General features: G+C 40.0%; 2 long non-coding RNA genes across 3 annotated transcripts in view; one reads left to right on the top strand and one right to left on the bottom strand.

Annotated features, from left to right (window-relative positions):
- Window positions 1-3,485: 3,485 nt before the first annotated feature.
- The window catches only part of LOC117945449, a 76,731-nt gene continuing 73,718 nt past the window's right edge, over window positions 3,486-6,498 (bottom strand). For both annotated transcript variants that reach the window (XR_004656805.1, XR_004656802.1), the window contains one exon: window positions 3,486-4,024. This is a non-coding gene — a long non-coding RNA (uncharacterized LOC117945449). The remainder of the gene's footprint in view (window positions 4,025-6,498) is intronic.
- The window catches only part of LOC117945453, a 17,210-nt gene continuing 15,337 nt past the window's right edge, over window positions 4,626-6,498 (top strand). The window contains exon 1 of the long non-coding RNA XR_004656809.1: window positions 4,626-4,789. This is a non-coding gene — a long non-coding RNA (uncharacterized LOC117945453). The remainder of the gene's footprint in view (window positions 4,790-6,498) is intronic.

Below are 6,498 nucleotides of genomic sequence, written 5' to 3'. Positions count from 1 at the left end.
GTCGGCAGAAGGGGGGGGGGGGTTGAAAATGGGCGGTGCTGGGGCTCTTTATTGCTGTCATAAAAGTTTACACGACCGCCATCTCTTACAATCCATATTGACAGGAGTTTTCAGAGAAAAGCTTCCCAAAGCGCAGGAAAGGAAAAAAAAGAGATCATCTTCCAGCCTTAGGTGCATCATACCCTTGTAATAGGCCAAGGAAAATATAGACTTATGGAAAATGAAATGAGGCATGAATGACCATAAGCGTGAAGACAATTACACCCTTCGGAAATCGTATATTTGTGAAGATAATTTCTAGAGGAGTCTGGGTGCTTGGAACCGGTGGGGTTACAGTTTCTTCTGTATGCTTGAACTCTCCTTGAACTTGGGATAACCGTCTCTGGAGTGGGACGTGGCTATCTGCCCCTGCATCTGGTTATTTTAGCTCCAATTTGCTGCCTAATATCACAATTACCCTGATCTATGGCTCAAGTCACCCCATTAATGTCTCAGTGTCAAAATCAGCACAAAATTGCAGACGCAAGGGCCTGAGGAAGTCCTGACTTTGCTCCATTGATGGCTTGATTGATTTGGGAACTAGTTTTCCGTTCTGTGCCTGGCCAGATGATGAGAAGTTAAGGGCGCACCAAATAACTCGACTGATTAAACTGAAATAAAAAGTCTATACAGTCTCCTTTACAAACGTCATAATCTTTGTAATAATGGCCTAATGTATTTGACTAATGGGGTTTAATACAACTATAAAACTAAATGGAGAATGAGATAAAAACCTGAATCAACTCTTTACTTTATCTCCCTCTATTTGCTCCTTTTTTTACTCAGTTAGGTATTTTTTACGGTTTTATTTTTGTATTGCTCTTCATCATAAATCATAATTTAGAAGGTCACAGGGATGTTTGTCCACAACTGTCAACATGCACTGCTCTCAATTGGTTACTTGTAAATAGTGAGGAATGATTCTACATATGATTACAAGAAAATAACAAGATTAGAATAAAGCTAAAGCTGTAATGCTCACACCAGAAAAAAACATGGCACGGATCTAAAAACCCTAACCACTAGTGACATTAGAGTGAACTGTGATTTGGAATTTAAATTACATCTTACTGTTTTGTAATGTCTAAATGTTGCAAGATTGCATATAATCATTATGTCCACCACATGTAAATGATTATAGAAGGACAGATGCCAGACATTGAAGATGTTACTTTAGAAATACGACAAAACAAAAAGTTAAACAAGGTAAATGAATAAAAATAAATTAAAAAAACCTCCCATCTTCCAAGTGGATAGTTATTTAGTCACAAGCATTACTAACATCACTAAAACAGTTCACTGTTTTAATGTTTATAAAGCTTACTAGACACTATGCAATCATGATCGGAATATTTTGGATGAGAGTGTAGTGATAAGAGCCTAAAATGTAACATTGCAATGTGAGATAACCCGCTACTGTGATAACATGCTACGGAGGGAAGATGCTGTAGTGTGGAGAGAGTGACTCCACTTCGGCTGCCTAGAATCCCCTCTCAGCGATGAAGAGCAGCCCCCTACAGTCCACTCCATCACGGTATGGCTTTCTGCCCTTGCTGTGGCATGACTGGGACAAGGATGAGTGGCGGTAAAGGACAAACTCATGGACACCAGTTGGGCTCCCAGAACCAGCACACATTATTACCCCCAACAGAATCCGAGTGAAGGCGGGAGCCAGGAGCCCGTCCCCGGCACAGCTTCGGTTGGAGATGCAAAAACAGATGGCCAACCCCAGCAAGACATTAGCAGCAGAGATTTGAAAACATCTTGAAGCCCCTGTCGCTACACAGAGACTATGGTCAGGAGGCTAATGTGAGGATAGTAAAACATCGGAGTAAATGGGAAAATGAGCTGCGATAAGAACAACAGCTGTCCGAAATTAGAAAGAACTGCATGCTACGATGTAAAATTGCTACAATACAAAGATGATATCACTTAAATGGAACAACCCAATATAAACCGAGATACACCCCTGCTGACAAATATGTATGGATGTTAATAATTAAAGAGCTCCTATTATATTTTACTTTTCAGAGTCAAATTTATACTTTTGCCATCAACACGAATAGGTTTACATGCTTTGATGTTCAAAAACATTATGTTTCTCATACTGCCCATTACTGCAGTGCCTCAACCTGAAACACTGTCTTGGCTCTTGGCCAGCCTTCCTGAAAAGCCCAGTCTGCTCTGATTGGTCAGCTGGCCCACTCTGTTGTGATTGGTCAACCAAATTCAAACAAGCCACTGGACGGGCTGTGTTGTTTGAGGCAGCACCTTTGGGCAGCACATATGAAAAACTATGAAAAATATATGGTCTGGCTTTCTCAATTAATGAAATCATTAATTAAGGAATTTCAAACTGGACTGTGGGCGAGCCATTTTTTGGCAGTTTTGTCTGTGGGAGAGAAAGCTCCATTTGGACTGGCATTTGCTTTTCTGTACTTCATAACATCTATAACATACCAAACGCCCAAAACTGTATAACACATTAAAGACGGGAAATATCCAAAAAGGTAATAGGGGTTCTTTAATGTCAAACCTAAGATGTACTAGAACTGAACACTTTAATCTCTAACATTATTTAAATTAAATGTGTAAAGGTGAACAAATCCCTACTGGCCTGATGCAAAGATCCAAACAAATACTGCAGCAGGAAGCAAACCCCCCCCAACAGAAGCCAAGGTGACACGTATCATTGTCTCCAGTCCGGCGGTTGTTCAGCAGGGGCAATATTTGTCGCAGCGGTGTCAAGAGACTTGTGAACAGAGGGTTTGGCTATTCCTGGACATATTCTCCACACCTGCGCCTGGAGTGCACTGGGTTGGCATTTCAAACTTTATCACCTGTCACACGAGAGACACCGGCTGCTCTGAAGAGCGCTGTTCCCTGCCGCCACCACTCCAGTACCCCCCACCCTGCACTCGCGAGACATCACACCCGTCCTTGGAAGTCGTGCTTAGAAAGAAAAGACGAAGATTTCCCCAGTGGGAGGCTGCGGCCGCTGGCCAGCCAACGTCCATATTGTCTTCTGGCTCCTAATTGATTTGAGGGCTGTGAAATTATCTTGATCATGTAAAGCTAGACGCTGCCTGTTCATACATCCATCCATATGTACAAACACCAGTTCTGGATGCAATGTACAGGAAGTGACATAAAGAGTATAGCCCGACAACCCATGACTACAAAACACAACTTGTTGATATTGTAAATATGTTTTAATTCTATTTCATTGCTTTGCCTGTAGAATCTTTCAAATGTTTACTGCTGGAATGACAAAATGTCCAAAGGGATAATTATGTAATCTGTTTCAATATTTACAGTTGAATCATCTTGGCTAAAAAGATAATCTTGATAATTACTGAAATAAAATACACAAATATCAATGAAATATATTTTAATGAATGATGAATTATTAGAAACATTTTTCTCTATACTGTACATGAAAAAAATGTAAAGATATTCAACCTGACACATTACATGTGTGGTTTCTTTCATTATCTCTTTTTTGTGTCCACTAACAAACCCTGTTCATCTTCAGTTATTATAGTAATTGCAAATACAGCTCTGTGAAATTATAATTATCATATTAATTAATATAAGTGAAATAGATAATGCAGTTATTTTAACATAAATATCCAATCTCTGCTTGACAGTATGACTGAAGATGTGACTATAAACAAACAGATGGTAAGAAGGTGTCCTTACAAGTATGGAAAGGTGAGGGAACTCCGTTAGTTGGTTGATTTTACAGTTTATAGTAGCATTTTTCTTATTATTAGTAAAAGGTTAAGGTTAAGGTCAAGATTGGGGTGGGGGGGGTGGGAGTGTTGAATGTAGTTTGTGAAGTCCCCACAAGCGTAGTAATTTAAATGTGTGTGTGTGACAGTCTCCCGGGGACACAGTGATCAAGGTGACACGTCTCTCTGGTCTCCACAGGGGGTGTCTGGGCTCCAGAAGGCCATGGGTGTCACAGCAACGAAGCACCTCACTGGATGATGTCATACCACACACCAGGGAACACACACACACGCACGCACGCACGTACGCGCATGCACACACACACACACACACACACACACACACACACACACACACACACACACACACACACACACACACACACACACACACACACACACACACACGATTAAATCTACAGTTCAATTGTTATTAACTAGCAATGGTTTTGGCTGTTGGTTAGTTTGTGGCTAAGAGAAAAGCTGTTATGTGGCTGAGGTGGACAACTGCATTGATTAGAGTTCAATATGAACTGCTTAACAAGACATGTGTGAAATGGATAAGTGTCCAGTTTATCCATTAGTGTTGGGTTACTTCACAAACTCATATTTGATATTTAATGAATTCAATTACACATGAACTCTGAAACAGCTGACATTAAGTTTGGGCAATTAAAGCAAATAGAGTGGTTGGTAGAGCGGGCACCCGTAGAGGTTTACTCCTCGGCGCAGTTCAACTCCGACCTGTGCCCCTTTGCGGCATGTCGATCCTCCCTCCCTCTCCCTTCTCATGACTTCAATTGTCCTGTCAATGATAAAGGCTGAAATACCCCAAAATAATCTTTAAAAAAAACACTGTGACAATGTGAAAGGGGTTGCTCGTAGTGATGAACCTACAGAGAATTATCACTTAAAGCTGCAGCTCCTCTCAGCTTTACAGAGCTTTATAGTGAGTTTCAACTCATTGCTTAGTTGTCTGACCCACAACTTTACTGTTTGGGTTCACTCTCATCACTGTCTTAGTGCTGTTTTGGGCTGCAGTGGGCAGCTGTTTTCAGATAAGAAGCTCCAAAAACCCACTGTACAATTACCATCAACAACCTAAAACAACTTAAGTTGGTCCATTTTGTCAACTGAGTCAAAGGCAGAAAAAGTTGGTGTAAGAGAGCTATCTGATTGGCTGTAATTTAGTCTGAAGCAAATCAGTGATTCTACTCATTTAGTTCAGTTTCTTCTTATATTTCACTTCTGCTTTTTCTTTTCTTCCCAAAGCAAAAGGCCATGAGTTGGCAGATTCCCAGTAGGTGTGGGAAAACATATCGGTTCACGTATGCATTGTGATGTTAATTGTGAAGATTTTTGAATCTTTTCCCCAGAATTAATATTTTTTAATACATTTTTTTACCAATGATTCACCTAAATATTTTCTGTTTATACGGGAATGCCGACAGCGACTACATGATATCAGTTTCCAGCAAACCCAACTAAACAGAAAATGCAGACAATCCCTGTTGCGGTCTTCTTTACAAATAAATATATATCAGACTGACTGACATGTGATGTGCATTATTTTTCAGAAAACATTTAGTTTTTTGAAAGGCCTCATGAATTATTTTCTCTAGAAGTGTATTATTTAACTTTTGTTTTCATTAAATAAGGAAAAGAAAATTGCAATATTCAATACTATTGAATCTCAATACTTCTAGAATTACAATAAATCATAAAAATCGCATAAAATCGTACAGTAGGTTTGCTAGTTGTCAATGTCTTTCCATGACGTTTTCTAGATTGTGAGTACAGGTTACTGATTAGAGATTTCCTCTCACACAGACACTGGACTTGTCCATGGCCATCAGCCTGTCATCTTTGTGGTGTGATCAATATTCAGCATGACAAAAGATCTTTTTTGTTAGGATTCCTTTTTCCACAGAGAAATTCCACAGCTCAACAACACAGTCTTAAAAAGTTAAACTATAATCCATATGTACTGTAAAATGACTTAGGGAAAGACAGCAATGTCCTTTAAGATGAGGACACAGAAGTGAAGTGGGGGGTGGGTCAAAGTGCTGTTCTGGTGTTAGCGGCTATTACGATACAAGTACTGGTCATTATCTGTCTTACTTCACTACGCCTACTCAGTGCCTGCGTTTGCTGTACGATCATCAAAGAGTGCCGGGGGGGAATAGGGATTGAAACATAACGTCAGCAATAACACAAAGGACCTTGGTTCAACATTTCAGCCTGTACTGTGTTTCTGCTACAGCCCAGAGCAGAGCCAAGCCTGGCCTGCTCCTGCGCTCTGACCCGCCCATTTACAGGCTCAGCTTTACCATCTGAGGTTTAGAAATGTGTTTGCTGAAAAATAATACACCATGAGCTGCAAATTGTTCGCTGTCTACAAAAAAACACATCTTCATGTGTGGTTAGGAGCTGTATATTCAGATTAAGATGTATTTTTGTAACCCTACATGAGATAGATATACACAGTAGATTACATTTATATGATGCAATTTTACATTTGGTTTTCAATTCTAATAGGGGGTAAAAGGGAATGGGCTACATTCAAAATTCTCCCTTTAGATGTTTCAGTTCCAGTGAAGGTAAATCTTAATGTTAAATCATAAAAACACAAACACAAGACAATTATAGACTAAATCTCTAAAGTGTGGCTACATGTTTTAAAAACAAGAGAGCGAGCACGCGCGCACGCACACACTCACACACA

The sequence above is a fragment of the Etheostoma cragini genome, chromosome 5 (assembly GCF_013103735.1).
Source record: "Etheostoma cragini isolate CJK2018 chromosome 5, CSU_Ecrag_1.0, whole genome shotgun sequence".
NCBI classification, from domain to species: domain Eukaryota; kingdom Metazoa; phylum Chordata; class Actinopteri; order Perciformes; family Percidae; genus Etheostoma; species Etheostoma cragini.
The sequence above is the reverse complement of the archived record's forward strand: the minus strand, read 5'-3'. Positions and strand labels throughout refer to the sequence as shown.